An 18,926-nucleotide genomic window follows, 5' to 3' on the forward strand; every position below is an offset into this window, starting at 1 on the left:
TCTTCACCACCCACATCTGAAGGGGTGGCAAAGAGTTCATCACTCTGCGTGCTCCATATGAGAAACGTGGCATAGAAGCCAGTCCATTTCGTTTCACATAAGAGGAGTTAGGGTAAGCATATGAATAAGCAGAGAAATTCTTCGAGGACTTATGAACATAATGGTTAGAAGAATAATGCTCATATTCATAGCCCTTGACTCTTCCTGCGAAACAGAGTTGTTAGCACGATGATATTCATATGAGGACTTTGATCCTTTTGAGGAATTTGATCCACATGAGGAATTTGGTCCGTATGAGGACTTGGGTCCATATGAAGGATTTGGTTCAAATGAAGAATTTGATCTGGGGTTCCTATTCTTCACAGGTGGTGTCATGAGGACATTCACCTGAAGACTTTCAAGGCACCTTTTGGGAACCCAGATTTTCTTCATAGGGGAACCGTTCCTGCAGTTAGTGCCAACATATCTAGCAAATACTTCACCATTCTGATTTTTGAACAGTTTATAGTTGGAGTCAAATGACTCATCAGAAGAATGAGGAGATTCACATGTAATGCCAGATAAATTGGATGGATGAACTGGAGGTCCCTTTGCAGCAACCCATGAGGTTTTGGGGTACTGCTCAGGCTTCCAATATGTACCATCAGCATTGAGTTTCCTCTCAAAGGCAATACCCTCTTTCCTAGGGTTCCTGTTGAGGATCTGCTTTTTAAGCACATCACAAAGAGTCTGATGCCCTTTGAGGCTTTTGTACATGCCTGTCATGTACAATTCCTTCAGCCCTGCATCATCAGTGATACTAGCAATGTCCTCAAATGAGGAATTAGTGATAGCAGAGACAGTTGAAGAATTTGTAGCATTAGAAGCATTTGAACATTCAGGTGAAGAATTAGCAGATTCAAGTTCAATGCATTTAAAACATGGAGGAACAAATTCTTCCTGAGAAGCGCTGATTTGTTGAGCAAGTAATGAATCGCGCTCCTTCTGAAGATCTTCATAACTCACTCTTAGCTTCTCAAGATCTTGCTTTCTTTGAAGAAATTCATAAGAAAGCTTCTCATGATCAGATAAGAGAGTGTTATGATGACCTTGAAGGTTGTCAAACCTAGTCTGAAGTCTCTGAAGATTTTCAGTCAAGGTTTTAGTGCGATCCATTTCTTCACCCAACATATCGTCACTTTTGTCTAGCATGTTTTGAACCTTTTCAAAAGCCCTTTGTTGTTTCACAGCAATCTTAGCAAGTTTAGAGTAGTTGGGCTTGAGGTTTTCATCAGATTCAGTCTCACTTGATTCAGAGGAGGTATATTTGAGTACCTTGGCACCCTTTGCCATGAAGCAATAGGTGGGAGCGTAGTCATCATTGCCTTCATCAGCCTTGTTGATGAGGTCATTTTCTTCAGAGTTGAAGATAGACTTGCTGACGAATGCAGTAGCGAGAGCTAGGCTCGCCACACCGGATTCGGACTCCTCAGACGCCTCCTCTTCCTCATTTTATCCAGATTCAGCCTCAGAATCCATTTCCTTGCCAATGAATGCTCAAGCCTTCTTGGAGCTGCTCTTCTTGTGAGATGAAGACTTTGAGGATTTTGATGATGAATACTTTGAGGATTTCTTCTTTTTCTTCGCATCATCAGAACTGTAATCCTTGTATTTCTTCTTCTTTGATTCCCTTTCCCACTGAGGACAATCTTGAATGTAGTGTCCAGGTTTCTTGCATTTGTGACAAAGCCTCTTCTTGTAGTCACTGGATGAGGAATCATTGCTCCTTGAGGGTTTTCCAAAGCGGCCACGTCTTGAGAACTTCTGGAATTTCTTCATGAGCAATGCTAGTTCATGGCTCAGTTCTTCATGATCACCAAGGCTGCTGCCAGAGTCTTCATCTTCAGACTCATAAACGGCATTGGCCTTCAGTGCACGTGATCTGCCATAGCTCGAACCATAGAGATCTCTCTTCTCAGCAAGCTGGAACTCATGAGTATTTAGCCTCTCGAGGATATCAGTGGGATCAAGTGACTTGTAATCAGCACGCTCTTGTATCATTAATGCCAGAGTATCAAATGAGGAATCAACCGATCTCAGCAATTTCTTCACCACCTCATGGTCGGTGATGTCAGTAGCACCAAGTGCTTGAAGCTCATTTGAGATGTCAGTGAGGCGATGGAAGGTTTGTTGAACATTTTCATTGTCGAGTCTTTTGAAGCGGTTGAAGAGATTGTGAAGAACATCAACTCGAGAGTCACGCTGTGTTGAGACTCCTTCATTGACTTTGGATAGCCTATCCCAGATAAGCTTAGCAGTTTCCAAAGCACTCACTCTTCCATATTGTCCTTTGCTCAGATGGCCACATATGATATTCTTCGCTTGAGAATCGAGTTGCTTGAATCTCTTCACATCAGCAGCATTCAGAGAAGGTGTGACTAAGGGAACACCATTTTCCACAACATACCAGAGATCATTATCAATTGCCTCAAGATGCATTCGCATCTTATTCTTCCAGTAGGGGTAGTCCATCCCATCGAAGGTAGGACACCCAGCAGAGACCTTGATCATACCTGCGGTCGACATAACTAAAACTCCAGGCGGTTAAACCAAAATCACACAGAACAAGGGAGTACCTTGCTCTGATACCAATTGAAAGTGCGTTATATCACTAGAGGGGGGTGAATAGGCGATTTTTATGAATTCTTCACTGAGGAATTTGCCGGTGAGGAAATTCCTTAGCGAAGAACTACTAGCAGCGGAATAAGTACTCAAAAGTAACCATAACAGAACACAAGCATGGTCATCATGATGAAATGAAGACAAGCACAGAGTATAGAAAGTGTAATCACAGGATGAAGACAAACTGACTAAAGAAATTGAACTGAGGAAATTGAGAAAGTCTTCAGTCAAAGTCTTCAAACACAGATATGAACAAGCGCACAACACAGTAATGAGGAAATGAAAGAGTTGAGGAAATAGAACCAGTTAGCTTGGTGAAGACAATGATTTGGTAGACCAGTTCCAACTGCTGTCTCAGTTGTACATCTGGTTGGAGCGGCTAGGTATTTAAACCTGAGAACACACAGTCCTCACCGTATTCTCCTTGAGCTAAGGTCACACAGACCTCGCCCAATCACTCGTGGTAAGTCTTCACGTGACTTCCGAACCTTCACAAACTCGGTCACTCGGTGATCCACAATTCCTCTTGGATGCTCTAGAGCATGATGCCTAACCGTATGGAAGAAGCACAGTCTTCAAAGGTAACAAGCGTCGGATCCACGCAGGATCAATCTCTTCAGTGATGCTCAATCACTTTGGGTTTGTAGGTGTTTGGGTTTGGGTTTTCCTCACTTGAGGATTTTCGCTCAAAGTCCTCGGAGGATGGGATGCTCTCAAATGACAAGTGTCAGTTTCTCTCGGAGCAGCCAACCAGCTAGTGGTTTTAGGGGGCGGCTATTTATAGCCTAGGGAGCAGCCCGACATGATAAGACATAAATTCCCTTCAATGATATGACCGTTAGGTGGATAAGATATTTTGGGACAGCTGGCGCGTAGCACAGCAACGGTTGGAAAATTGAGGCTCAAATTCCTCAGGGCTATCATGTTCCTCACTGTGTAGGCAATCCGCACTGGCGAATTCCTAACTCCTCAGTCAGAACAAATTCCTCAGCGGCCAGAAGAACTTCGTCTCTGTCACTGAAGAAATTGACTGAACTGTATGAGATTTCCATTGGCTTCACTCGAAGGGATTGGTAGGTGTGGGATTTTGAGTTGAGCATCACATGGAAATTTTTCCTTAGTATTTCCTCGACCCCCTTTAACAGTACGGTGTTTCCTATGACTCAAGAAAGAGAAAATGAAACTACGAAAACAAAAGTCTTCACGCTTCATGTTCCTCGAATGAATACTAAGTCTTGAAGGTCACACCAATTTCTTCACTTTCAAAGTCTTCAGAAAGTCTTCAGAAATCCAAAGTCTTCAATCGAAGAACTTCATTTTTAGGGGTCGACTTTCTCTGTAAATATCAAACTCCTCATAGACTTATAGACCTGTGTACACTCATAAACACATTAGTCCCTTAACCTATAAGTCTTCAATACACCAAAATCACTAAGGGGCACTAGATGCACTTACAGTTCGAGCGTCTTCATGGGCTCGCTCCCGAAGAACTTGGTGCTGATCGCGGTGGGTCCGTGGGTCGGACGACGCTATGGAAATGTTATCACAAGTGTCATCACGACGGACCGGCACCCGCGGCAACTGGCGTGGGGGAGGAGAGTGCATCGTGGCTGCAGCACCTCCGGTCCTTCCACCGCTAGCATGTGGTGGCTCGACGGAGCGTCGGCCCGAGGGCCCGGCTGGTCACGGTTCATCTTTGTTGGCGACACCGACGAGGCTCCGGATGGTGGCTCTCCAATCGTCGAGCTTTTCCGCGGCAGGAGGGAAGTCGAGGAGCAGTTGCGCGCGTGCCAAAGCTTCTACTGGCGTGGGTGGCGGCGAAAGCTGCGTGGACCATGACGCGCTCTGACTTATAACTACGTTAGAAGGAGCTCTATCACGGCCTGGCGCCTGTGCGCCATTTTCGCCAGCACTTCGGCGGGCATGCTGGCCTCCTTCGTACCGCGACTGATGCACAGGACTCTTCCCACGGCGGCGTCCGGGGTCACCAGCGTGGTGACGCTGCTCGTCGCGCACACCCTGGGAAGAGCGTGTTGTGGGTGTCGGCGTAGGCGTCTTAGAGGTTGCTGCGCCGCCCGTAGGTGGCACGGCGCCACCCTGGAGGGCCCCACGCCGCCTGCGGGGGGGGGGCAGCTCCATCCTTGGGTTCGGCGACGTGCGGCTCGTCGTCTTGCGCACGAACGACGCCGCTCGCCAGGCTCTGACTGCCAGAGCGATGTTGGTGCTCACGGGCCGCGCCTCGGCTTCTGTCCGTGACTGGCCCGCTGCTCGCCCGCACCGGTACGGGCCGTCCGGCTCCGGATGAACCGATCATCGTGATCGTCTTCTTCTTGGGAGCCATGGCGATGAAGAACTGCTAGGCTAACGACTAGACTGGATTTTCACAACCGCGCCCCCCCTACCTGGCACGCCAAAGATGTCGGTGGAAACGACACCTATAGGATCACTGTGATCCCTTCTACGGTTGGCGGGCGCGGGGTTGTGCAAAGAGCAGGTCCAGAAGCCAGCACAAGGATCGTTTACCCAGGTTCGGGCCGCGAGGATGCGTAAAACCCTAGTGCTGCTTTGGTGTATTTATTTGAGTGTTCTTGAGTTATTGAACTAGCTACGGTGTGTCCCTAGTCCAAAATATCCGAATCCTCCTCCTGGTCACCTCGGGCCTCCTTTTATAGGCAAAAGGGGTTGCCACAGTGGCACACAGGAGGTTGAAAGGTGTATAGTGGATGAGTCTATCCTCTGGCACCATCGGACAAACGCATTCAATGCGCTGCCGACGTGTCCCTCTTGCTTTATCGGGGACGGCAAGGAAGCTCGTCCCAGCTATCGCCGCCTCGCCTGGCTGCGACGCGTGTCCGAGCTGACGAGGCGTTGTAGCGCCACGTTGGCTGGCTGCTGGGCTGGCGCGGTGGTGGAGTCTTCATGAAGATCTGCATGCCACCACGGAGGTGCTAGCTGAGTCGGCGTAGAGGCCGCACGCTGCCACGCAGGTGCCTGCCCAGCTGGTTGAGCTAGCAGCTGCATGGGAGCGGCCGTGTAGTCTTGGCAGGCGTGGGCCTGGCCGCGGCCCCGTAAGTGTCCTCGGCAAGGGCCTTGTCGGGGCCCCGGCAAGGGTATTGCCACGGCACCGTGGTCGTCCCCGGCAAGGGACTTGCCGGGGGCCTCGTGGATCTCCTCGGCAAGGATCTCGCCGAGGGTCGTCGCCTTCTGGTCCTTATCTGATCTTGTGTGTTTATGATCTTGACGAAGATCTGCATGCCACCACAGAGGCGCCCCCCGAGCCTTGGTTCCAATGTGGTTGGTTGGTGGTGTTGGAACCCGTGGGCTCAAGGGTGGCACACTCTGTTGGCGTTGGGCAAGTTGCCCCGGCAAGGCTCTTGCCGAGGCTGTGGAGGCTGCCCCGGTAAGGATCTTGCCGGGGGAGTCCACCTCGCCCTCTCGCTCTTTGTGTCTTTGGTCTTGGCGTTGCTCTGGTTGTCTTGTGCCTTCGGCTTCCCTCCTCTGCCCTACTTAGTGTGGCGTGGGCGTGGGTCCGTCTGCCCGTGCACAAGTAAAGGGGTAAAAAGGAGCGCCCCTACTTTTGTACACCGACAAAGGATAGTAGCATTGCCCCTTCTCTCTTTTTCTCTCTTTTTTTCTCTGTTTTTTGGGCTCTCTCTTTTTTTGGCCTATTTTTTCTATTTTTATTTTTTATTTTTGTAAGTCCGAAGTCTCATCCCAACGTGAGGGAATCATAGCCTCCATCATCCTTTCCTCACTGGGGCAATGCTCTAATAATGATGATCATCACACTTTTATTTACTTACAACTCGATAAAACTGATACATGATGACTATATGAATGCCTCTAGCAGTGTACCAGGATGTGCAATGATCTAGCGTAACAAAGATATCAAAAGACGGACAAGCCATAAAATATCATGCTAGCTATCTTACGATCATGCAAAGAAATATGACAATGAACGCTCAAGTCATGTATATGATGATGATGGAAGTTGCATGACAATATATCTCAGAATGGCTATGGAAATGCCATATTAGGTAGGTATGGTGGCTGGTTTGAGGCACCGGCGAAAGTTGCGCGGCACGAGAAAGGCTAGCAATGGTGGAAGGGTGAGGGTGCGTATAATCCATGGACTCAACATTAGTCATAAAAAACTCACATACTTATCGCAAAAATTTATTAGCCATCGAAGTAAAATACTAATACGCATGCCCCTACGGGGATAGATTCGTAGGAAAAGACCATCGCTCGTCCTCGACCGCCACTCATAAGGAAGACAATCAAAAAATAAATCATGTTCCGACGTCATCACACGACGGTTCACCATACGTGCATGCTTCGGGAATCACAAACCTTAACACAAGTATTTCTACCAGTCCACAATTACTCACTAGCATGACTCTAATATCACCATCTTTATATCACAAAACTATTGCAAGGAATCAAACATATCATATTCAGTGATCTACAAGTTTTTATGTAGGATTTTATGACTAACCATGTGAATGACCGATTCCCGTTAACTCTCTAAATAGATATAAGTGAAGCAAGAGAGTTCAATTCTTTCTACAAAAGATATGCCAACGCTCTAACAAATATAAGTGAAGCAAAAGAGCATTCTACAAATGGTGGTTTTCTATGTGTAGAGAAACATGCAATCCAAACTTCAGATGATATAAGTGAAGCACACGAAGCATTCTATAAATCCATACTCAAAAGATATAAGTGAAGTGCTATGAGCATTCAATAAATCAACAAAGGACTATCTCATACCAGCATGGTGCATTATTAAAAGAAAAATAAAAAAACACGACGCTCCAAGATTTACGCATATCATGTGACGAATAAAAATATAGCTCCAAGTAAAATTACCGATGAACGTTAGAAGAAAGAGGGGATGCCTTCCCCAAGCTTAGTGCCTGGGAGTCCTTGAATATTACCTTGGGGTGCCTCGGGCATCCCCAAGCTTAGGCTCTTGCCACTCCTTATTCCTTCATCCATCGTGATCTCACCCAAAACTTGAAAACTTCAATCACACAAAACTTAAACAAACCCTCGTGAAATCTGTTAGTATAATAAAGCAAATCACCACTTGAAGTAATGTTGCAAACCCATTCATATTTTGTTTTTGCATTGTATCTACTGTATTATAACTTCTCCATGGCTTATACCACCGATAAAATCGATAGTTTCATCAAAACTAGCAAAGCAATGCATCGAAAACGGAATATGTCTTCAACAAGACAGTCTGTAGCAATCTGAACATCTACCATACTTATGTAACTCCAAAAATTCTGAAACAGTAGGACAAAATAAACAATTTGCATACCAGTACTGTGTAGAAATTTTAGAAACTTTTGACTTTCCAGTAAAAAAATGTAAATTCACGCACTACAACCAAAGTTTCTGTTTTTGCACTGCGCAAACCAAACAAGCAATCTAGTCATCCTAAAGGAAAATCTTGGCACATTATTTTTATAACACAATGGATTTGTACAAGGGGATAATTATTTTTGTTGAAAACTTTATGTAATAAAGGTTCACAAAGTTTCCATGGGCATGAACAAAGTTCAAGGCTAGCTCCCACTTCAACGGTGCTCGTCTTTCTTACTTTCACTTTTCTTTTTGAAAAAGTTTTAGGTTCCCCACTTTATTTTTTTTGTTTTTAAATTTTATAAAAGCACACAACAGAAATACATGACTCTTTAAAACTTCTAGGTTGTCTCCCTGGCGGTGCTTTCTTTAAAGTCATTAAGCTAGGCATATAGTGCTCAAGTAATGGATCCACCCGGATCCGAAGGTATATCAAAGCCAATTTTAGTTAACAATGATTTGTAATTTAGTAGTGAGCACAAAGTAATATATATCATGTAATGACGAAGTCTAACTCTCTTCATATGCATCGGCATGTCATAAAACAACAATTCATGCACACAACGTAAAGGCCGATACATAGCATAAACAGTTTCTTGCAATTTTATCAGATTGAAAACATAGAGAGGCGGCGATGTAGTTCCTCTCTCATAATAATTGCAAGTAGGAGCAGCAAGCACATGCATATTATATTTATCAAAATCATCTTGTGCAATAGTAGAACACAACTCATCAATATAATCCTTAATAAGCACAAACTTCTCTGATATAGTGTAGTTGGGAGAATTCAAAAAGATAATAAGACTATCATGCGTGGGTGCAATAGCAACAATTTCATTCTTGACATAAGGAACTATAACAAGTTCATCTCCATAAGCATAATTCATATTGGCATCATGGCCACAAGCATAGCAAGCATCAAGTAATCAAAAAGGGATATTTCAAACTAATCCAAGGGATCATAGCAATCATCATAGCATTCATCCTTTGGTAAGCACAAAGGGAAATTAAAAATGTATGGTATAAAGAGTTAACTCTCATTAGAAGGTGGGAACGGGTGATCAATTAAAAATGTATGGGATAAAGAGTTAACTCTCATTATTTGCTCTTCCTCCTTTTTTTCTTCACTCTCCTCCTCATCTTTTTCATCTAATGAGCTCACAGTATCATCAATTTCTTCTTCCATAGATTCCTGCAAAATATTAGTATCTTCTTGGACAGCGGAGACTTTCTCAATAAACTCATCAATATCAGTATTATATTCATAATTCTCATAGCAATATTTAAGTATAGCATTATTTTCAGGTCTATAAAGAACATCATCAAGATTCTCACACTTTACAAAGATTCAATTTCATAAGCACCCTTAAAAGCAACAAATTCTTCTATTCATTCGACATCATAGTAATCATATATACCATTAGCATAAGAAGCCAAGGTTTCATTATCATTAAATTTACATGAAAAGGGAAGGTGTGGAGCCTTCATCCTAGAGCAACAAGTATAATCATATCTCAAGCATAAATTCCAAGCATACCAATGTAACATATGAATTTGATCCCATAAGAGTTTCCCTTTTTTAGACAAGCGATAATCCCTAAAGTATTCATGTTGATCCAACGTGTCTCCCATTATAAAGTTGAATGGGGTTCTCTCAAGATTATCAAAGTAGTGTTTAATATTTTCCACATAGCGAGCATCGAGGGTTTCAGGAGGTTTCCCATCTCCATGGGTAGCAAGTGCACGTAATTTTTTTGGTATTTCGTGTTCCATATCCATAACTAAAGATAGAGAACAACTTAGAAAAGCAAATAAAATCTACTTAGTGATATAGAATACAAGCACACACGAGAATATTCACCCCACGCTATTGCTCCCCTGCAACGGCGCCAGAAAAAGGTCTTGATAACCCACAAGTATAGGGTGTCAGTTGTAGCCTCTTTCGATAAGTAAGAGTGTTGAAACCAACGAGTAGCTAAAGGTAGAACGAGTATTCCCTCGAGTTCTATCGACCACCGATACAACTCTACGCACGCTTAACGTTCGCTTTACCTAGAACAAGTATGAAACTATAAGTACTTTGTAGGTGTGACAGGATAGGTTTGCAAGATAATAAAGAACACGTAAATAAAAGCTAGGGGCTGTTTAGATAAAGAAACAACTAAGTTGGTTTTACTAGAGAGCTTTTTGTCACAGGCAAGTTATTTGTCCCTAGGCAATCGATAACTAGATCGGTACTCATTATTGCAATTTTATATGAGGGAGAGGCGTAAGCTAACATACTTTCTCTACTTGGATCATATGCACTTATGATTGGAACTCTAGCAAGCATCCGCAACTACTAAAGATCATTAAGGTAAAACCGAACCATAGCATTATAAGGTATCAAGTCCTCTTTATTCCCATATGCAAACAACCTACTTACTCGGGTTTGTGCTTCTGTCACTCACGCCACCCACCATAAGCGAATCATGAACATATTGCAAACCCTATAATGGGGATCCCTCACGCTTGCGCAACACGGAGAGCACCATAGGACAACACCAATAATGAAACATGCAACTCAAACCAATCACGATCATCAATCAACCCATAGGACAAAATGGATCTACTCAAACATCATAGGATAGCCATACATCATTGGGAAATAATATATAGCGCTGAGCACCATGTTTAAGTAGATATTATAGCGGGGACAAGGGGTTTTACACAGTTGCATAGAGGAGGAGAGAGTTGGTGATGACGGTGACAAAGTTGTTGGTGTAGATCGTCGTCACGATGATGGCTTCGGCGGTGTTCCGGCACCACCGGGAGAGAGGGCGAGAGATCCCCCGCCCCTTCTTCTTCTTCCTTGACCTTCCCCAAGATGGGAGAAGGGTTTCCCCTCTAATCCAGGCCTCCATGGCGGCGGAGGGGTGGGAGCCCTCTGAGATTGGATCTCTCTCTTTTCCTTCTGTTTCTGCACTCCCAAATTCTGGCCTTTCACCGTTTCTTAAATTCCCGGAGATCCATAACTCCAATTGGGCTGAAGTTTTAACACGATTTTTATCCGAACATTATCTTTCTTGGGGCGAAAGAAGGGCACTAACCGCCTTACAGGGTGGCCACAAGCCCCCTGGCCACGCCCAGGGTAGGGGTGCGCCTCCAAGTCTTGTGGCCCCTCAGGCATCGTCTCGTGTTGATTCCAATTCCCAAAAATCACATATATTCGGAAAAAAATCTTCGTAAGTTTTTGTTGCGTTTGGACTTTGTTTGTTATGGATATTCCGCGAAACAAAAAACATGCAACCAACAGGAACTGACACTGGGAACTAGATCAATATGCTAGTCCCAAAAATAGTATAAAAAGTTGCCAAAAGTATATGAAAGTTGTAGAATATTGGCATGAAACAATCAAAAAATTATAGATACGACGAAGACGTATCACCCCGCTCCCCATGTCTTTCTTCTCAGGCGTGGTTAGAAGACCTTCGCACATGCCCACAGCTTGGCGACGGGGCACGTTCTCCATTTCAAGTTAATGGACGCCACCTTACTCTCCGTCAAGATCTTTGGGCGTTCGGGTGCTCGTTTAGGGTGTTGCGTGGAGAGCTCGACTGACGACGAAAGCTCCTCCTCGAGCGATAGCGATGAGGAGGACAGTGACAGTGATGAGGGCGGAGCTGATGGGGAGGACGATGGCTCCGACTCCGGCTGAACGCCAGCCACACCGTCATCGTCAGTCGGTGGAACCACCATCTGCACCTGCATCTCCTCCCGGGCAAGGCGATTTGTCGGAGAGTTGGATGTGGAGGTGTGGATGGTGTCTCCAGATCCTCCAGCAGCCTTCCGGCTAGACCCCGGCAGGCTTCCTCGTGGGCTCTGGCTTTGTTCGCCCAGTCGCGTCCTGCTGGCCCAGGTGGCGGTGACCAGGGGGATCCCTCCGCCGCTCCCTTCACCATCACCTTCGTCCGCGCCCTCCTGATCTTGTCAGGCTCCTTGTCACGGGGCCTGGCGGGGTCAGGCTAGGCTTCTGCCCAGACGCTCCTTTTGCCCTCTTCACCCCCCATCGTAGTTCCTAGGAGGAGAGGTACAAGAAAGGGATCATGGGGCACTTATCTTTTTTCAGTCTAAAACATGTAGGCACTTGCCAAACTTTTAGTCTAAATATGTAATCTACTTTATCCATGTTTGTGCTCTGTAAGATTTGAACTTGCTTATCAGTATATTAATGAAAAAGACAAGTCTTGTCAGGTACTTGTGCATGTCTCCTGTCCATGCAAAGGATGAACACCTTTATACCTTTAAGTAAACAAGATTCCTCGGCAAGCTATCTTGCCGGTGCCTTCTATTGTTGTTGCGGAGGCCAGGCCTGCCGGGCTTCAGAAACATGGAGAGGGACTGGCCCCTTGTCAACCTTTTTCTTGTCAAATGCCACTACAACCTTCTTGACCGAAGCAACGTTTGGGTGAAAGGATGGGAGCACAAATGCTTCGAAGGTGACAAGGTTTTCCTATGCACAAGTTCCCTTCTTACAAAGACATGTATGGATAAAAAAGAGAACTTATCTGTTTCGCTTGCTGGAGATTAATATGTAGCTTGTTCCCTCTTCTTCCCTTCGGGGTCGAGTCCGCGACAAGAATCCTGTAGGTAGTGCAGAGGGAAGCAGTAGCAACATATGATCTCTTCTACATGCTCATGGCAAGTTCATGTTTATGCCATGCATGCATGCAGGTTTTAGGGGGGCCCCGACGCTTCATTTGTATATCTGCTGCTCAGGGTCTGCGCCTGGCTTTGTACAAAGGGTTACATGCAGCATCGGCAAGGCTTGTACAAAAGGGTGGCTGCCGGGGCAGGGCCCAGCCACGCCTTACGGGTAGAACTTACGAAGATGATCAATGTTCCATGAGTTTTGCACCTTGATGCCATCTTCGATCTCCAGACGGACTGCGCCAGGTCTGGTGACTCGTACCACCCGGTAAAGGCCTTCCCACTTTGGCGTCAACTTGTTGGAACCCTTGGCGGACTGAACACGCCTAAGGACAAGGTCGCCTTCCTCAAGACTCCGGGCATGGACCTTGCAGCTATGATAGCGACGCAGGGCCTGCTGGTATCGTGCAGCACGTACAGCAGCCCGGACACGGTTCTCCTCAAGTAGCATAGCGTCGTGACGCCAGTGCTGTTCTTGCACTACTTCATCGTAGGCAAGTACTCCAGGTGACCCGTATATGAGTTCTGTGGGGAGCACTGCTTCTGGCCCATAGACTAGGGAGAAGGGAGTCTGGCCGGTAGCTCGATTTGGTGTCGTACGGAGGCACCAAAGAACTACTGGCAGCTCGTCGATCCATCGCGTGCCACACTTCTGTAGCCTATCAAATGTTCTTGTCTTGAGTCCTCGCATCACTTCAGCATTCGCCCTCTCAGCTTGTCCATTGCTTCTGGGATGGGCAACAGAGGCGAATGAGACCTTGCTTCCAAGGGCATGAACGTATTGCATGAAGGGGCAGCTTGTGAATTGGGTGCCATTGTCAATGATGACTCTGGCGGATACTGCAAAACGGCATAGCAGTCCCTTCAAGAACTTGATAGCTGACTGTGTGGTCACCTTCCTCACGAGCTCCACCTCCGGCCACTTTGTAAACTTGTCGATAGCAACGTACAAGAATTCAAATCCCCCGGTAGCACGGGGGAAGGGGCCCAAGTGTCGAGCCCCCAGACCGAAAATGGCCATGACAAAGGGATCGTTTGGAGAGTTTGAGCAGGCTGATGGATATTCTTGGAGTGGAACTGGCAGGCTTCACATCTGGTGACTAGCTCAGTTGCATCTTGGAGGGCCAAGGGCCAATAGAAACCTTGCCGGAAAGCTTTTCCAACCAAAGCTCTTGATCCAATATGAGAGCCGCACATGCCTTTGTGTATCTCTGCTAATAGTTCCTTCCCTTCTTCCCGGCAAATGCACTTCAGTTTCACACAGTTGGGCCTCCTTCTATATAGTGTGTTGTCGACAAACTGATACATACTGGCCCTCCAAGCTACTCTTTTGGCTTCTTCTTGCTCTTCCTGAAGTTCTCTAGTTTGGAGGTAGCGGACAATGTGTTGTGCCCAAGTTGGAGCCTGTGGCTCGACAACTAGGGCCAATGGCACCTCCTCACTCGTGGGAGAGCTTGCCTCAACCATAAAGACCTGAGGTCCCGTGGAAGAGTGTGGCTCGCCAGGCGAGGTGGAGTCGTTCCCGGAAGCCCCTTACTGGGGACCTCTAAAGGTACTGCCAGTGAAGGCTTGCCGGAGTCCAGCTTCCTCCACTTCCTAGCCATTTTCAATGGGGATACAGATGGCTGAGTCAAATGGAGGACAAAGGTTCCTGGTTCCACAGGGAGCGTTTGTGCAGCACACTTTGACAGATAATCACCAGTGCTGTTTTCTGCACGTGGTACGTGCTCTGTTTGTAATCTGTCAAAGTGTTCCTCCAATTTCATCACTTCTTCAATGTACGCTTCCATTAACGGGCTCTGGTGATCCTTGTTGACTTGTCTCACTACAAGTTGCGAATCTCCTCGGATGACCAGCTTCTTGATCCCCAACTCTATCGCAATTCTGAGCCTGGCAAGGAGCCCTTCATACTCCACAATGTTGTTGGTATCCCTTTCTCAAGGAAAGTGCATTTGGACCACATACTTCAGGTGTTCTCCGGTGGGTGCGACGAAGAGCACACCAGCCAATGCACCTTGTAGTGAGAAAGCACCATCAAAGTACATGATCCATTCCTGGGGCGCTTCCTTGCCGGGGATGACTGTTTCCAGCGTCTCTTCATCTGGAGTTGGTGTCCATTCTATAATAAACTCTACCAGTGCTCTGCTTTGAATGGTTGAGGTGCTTTCATACTTTACTCTAAAGCTTGACAATTCCAGTGCCCATTCAACTATCCTGCCAGTGGCTTCAGGGTTCCTCAATATGTGTTGCAGAGGAAATTGGGTGACAACCATAATCTCGCGGGCTTGGAAGTAGTGGCGCGGCTTCCTCGAGGCCATGATGAGGCCAAAGATTAATTTCTGTACCCCAGAATACCTTGATCTAGCCCCCTGTAACAGGGAGCTGACAAAGTAAACTGGTCACTGCACTACCTTCTTCCTTGCCACGGTCTTGGAGTTGCCTTCACCATCCTACTCTTCTTTCTCTTGATCCGCTCTCAATCCTGCAGCGACTAGTTCACTTCCTTCTCCGGGAAGGGCAGAAGCTACCGCTGCTCCTTCCATTTCCCAATGCGCCACCAGGGCTGCACTAACCACTTGATTGGTCGCTGCTACATATAGCAGCAACGGCTCTTGTGGTTTAGGAGCAACCAAGGTGGGAACAGAGGAAATGTAGGTTTTTAAGTCTTGCAGTGCTGCTTCTACCTCCGGGGTCCATTTCATAGGCCCTGCCTTCTTCAAAATTTTGAAGAACGGTAGGGCGCGCTCGGCGGACTTGGAGATGAACCTGCTCAGCGCGGCAACACATCCAGTTAAACGCCTCACATCTATGACTGTCCTGGGTGCTTGAATATGTTCAATTGCTCTGATCTTGTCGGGATTGGCCTCTATCCCCCAGTGAGACACAAAGAAGCCAAGTAGCTTGCCGGAGGGAACGCCAAACACACATTTCTCCGGATTAAGCTTCAGGTTGATCTTGCGCAGATTTGCAAAGGTCTCTTCCAAATCTTGAATGAGAGTTGATCTGTCCTTGGTCTTGACCATGATGTCATCCATGTAAGCTTCAGTATTCCTGTGCAATTGAGGCTCAAAACCAATCTGCACGGCTCTTGCCAAGGTGGACCCGACGCTCTTTAACTCGAAGGGCATTTCTACAAAGCAGTACGTGCCACATGGGGTTATGAACGCGGTCTTATCGTCGTCTTCCTTGGACATGAATATCTGGTGGTGCCCGAAGTAGGCATCCAAGAAGGAAAGCATGTCACATCCGGAGGTGGAATCCACAATCTGATCGATGCGCGGCAAGGGGAACGGGTCCTTCGGGCATGCTTTATTTAGATATGTGAAATCTATGCAAAGCCTCCATTTCCCATTCACCTTGCGCACCACCACTGGATTTGCCAACCATGTCGGATGCAACACTCCTCTGACCAAACCAGCAGCCTCAAGTTTCTTGATCTCTTCGGCAATGAACTGATGCTGCTCCAAAGCTTGCTTTCGGACCTTCTGCTTGACGGGCCAGGCATAAGGGCAGACAACAAGGTGGTGCTCGATTACCTCCCTGGGAACACCGGGGATGTCAGATGCTTGCCAAGCAAACACATCGACATTCGCCCACAGGAAGGCAATGAGCATGCTTTCCTATTTGTCGTCAAGGGTGGAGCTGATAGTGAACGTACCATCAGCGTTAACCAGCCCTGCTAGGGCCTTCTTCACACCATGCGCAGCAACCTTTGATCTATTGCTATTAGAACTTTCCGGCAACTCATCGACCGGCGCAGCGCACTCCGGAGAGGCGCGCTTCCTGGATTCCTTGCTAGTATCTTTGGTAGCTTTTATCCTTTGCTTGTTTTGGCGGGGACTGCGGCTTCCGCGGCCTCGGTAGCGATCGCCTTCTGGTGGATCTTATCCACGCATATAAGTGTGTCCTTCTTGTCTGACGGGATGGAAATGACGGCCATCGGTCCTAGCATCTTCAAAGTGTTGTAGGCATAGTGGGATGCCGCCAAGAATTTCGCCAAGGCAGGTCTTCCAAGTATCCCATTCTACTGCAATGGAAGCTCGACCAAGCCAAACACAATTTTCTCAGTCTGGAAGTTCAATCCCCCCCCCCCAAATGTCACTGGCAGCGTGATCTTCCCCTTTGGATGAATCCTGCCGGGGTTGATCCCTTGAAAGGTTCCAGTAACCTTGAGCTCTTCTTATGTTATCTACAGCTTGCTGATGACCTTGGAGAAATCATATTCAACCCGGCCCCGCCGTGAACCAACATCTTTGTGACCTTGAGGTTGCGAATCATTGGTGAAACCAACAATGGCAAGCACCCTACCGCGATGGTGCGGTCTGGGTTATTGTAGCGCCCAAGATGCGATTCTATCCCAATCACGTGATAAACTCGTGATTGGGGCACAACCGCATTTCGAGCGCATATCAAGGTGGATATCATTACACCATGTACTGAATAGATGAGAATACAAGATAAAGGCTTACACTCGCCACAAGCTACAACATGAATACAACAGTTCATCAATACATAGCAATCATCATACAGAAGAGCAAGATCCGACTACGGATGAAACCAAATGAAAAAGAAGAACGACATCCACCTTGCTAATCCTAGGCTCCCGACCCAGAACCTATCCCTTGATCGAAGAAGAAGAAGTAGAAGAACTCCAAAACAATCAAGCATCGCTCTCGCGTCAGATCATCGCATTACCTGTACCTGCACCTGTTGTAGTAGTAATCTGTGAGCCACAAGGAATCGGCAATCCCATTACCATGGGTATCAAGACTAGCAAAACTTAATGGGTATGGAATGGATAAGTGGTGAGATTGCAGCAACACTAAGCATTGTATGGTGGCTAACTTACGAGTACAAGACTAAGAAGAGAAACTACGCATAACGGTCGCAAACTAGTAATGATTAAGAAGAGATCCTGAACTACTTATGAGTCAAACATAACCCCATCGTGTACTCTTCTCGAACTCACTCGAAAAGAGACAGTCACGATTACACACGCGGTTGGTGTATTTTAATTCGGATCTAGTGTCAAGTTCTCTACAACCAAATATCAAAAATTCCCATCTGCCACATAACCGCGGGCACGGCTTTCAAAAGATCAAACCCTGCACGGGTGTCCCAACTTAGTCCATCATAAACTCTCATGGTCAATGGAGGAAAATCCTCCTCTCAGAACAACCCGATCAAGCTCGGAATCCCAGTTCACAAGACATTTCGACAATGGTAAAATAAGTCCAGCAAGACCGCCTGATGTACCGACAATCCTGATAGGAGTCGCACCTATCTCTTTCTCAGGGCACATCGGATGGGCAAGACATCGGGTTGGCTGAGACCCTAGTTGCCCAGGGGGCGCCGGACATCACCCGGTTTGGACCAACACTCATGAGGAGCACTGGCCCGAGGTTGTTGATTAATTATCCTCGGGGGCCAGGAAGTCCCTATGCAAGTTTTAGTTGTTATTAGGCAAATGGTAAAACCAATGTTGGGCCTTGCTGGAAGAGTTTTATTCAAAGCGAACTGTCAAGGGGGGGCCATAAACCCCGACCGTGTTAGGAACGCAAACTCAAGGAACATAACACCGGTATGACGGAAACTAGGGCGGCAAGAGTGGAACAAAACATCAGGCAAAAGGCCGAGCCTTCCACCCTTTACCAAGTATATAGATGCATTAATTAAATAAGAGATATTGTGATATCCCATGATATCCATGTCCCAACATGGAACAACCTGCAACTAGCAACGCTATAAGAGGAGCTGAGCAAAGCGGTAACCTAGCCAAACAACGGTTTGCTAGGATGGTGGAAAAGGTTAGAGGCCATCATGGAAATTTGGGAGGCTTGATAAACAAGTGGTAGGTAGCGCAACATAGCGATAGCATCGAGACAACTAGCAAATCAAATATAGTAGTGGTATCCAGGGTAACGGTCATCTTGCCTGAAATCCCGCTAGGAAGAAGGTGGAATCCATGAAGTAGACGAACCAATGTAGTCGAGTGAATCCTCACAATCGCAACGTAACCGGAACTATCAAGAAGAAGCAGAACCGGAAAGAAGCAAACAACAAGGTAAACAACCATCACATAAACATGGCATGATGCACAACCAAGTATGATGCATGTCTGATTTAATGAGGCATGGCATGGAAAAGTGCAACAAACGATACTACAAATTAACTGGAGCTCAATATGCAACGAGTTGCATATT

This window comes from Aegilops tauschii, chromosome 4, assembly GCF_002575655.3.
Source record: "Aegilops tauschii subsp. strangulata cultivar AL8/78 chromosome 4, Aet v6.0, whole genome shotgun sequence".
Lineage (NCBI taxonomy): Eukaryota > Viridiplantae > Streptophyta > Magnoliopsida > Poales > Poaceae > Aegilops > Aegilops tauschii.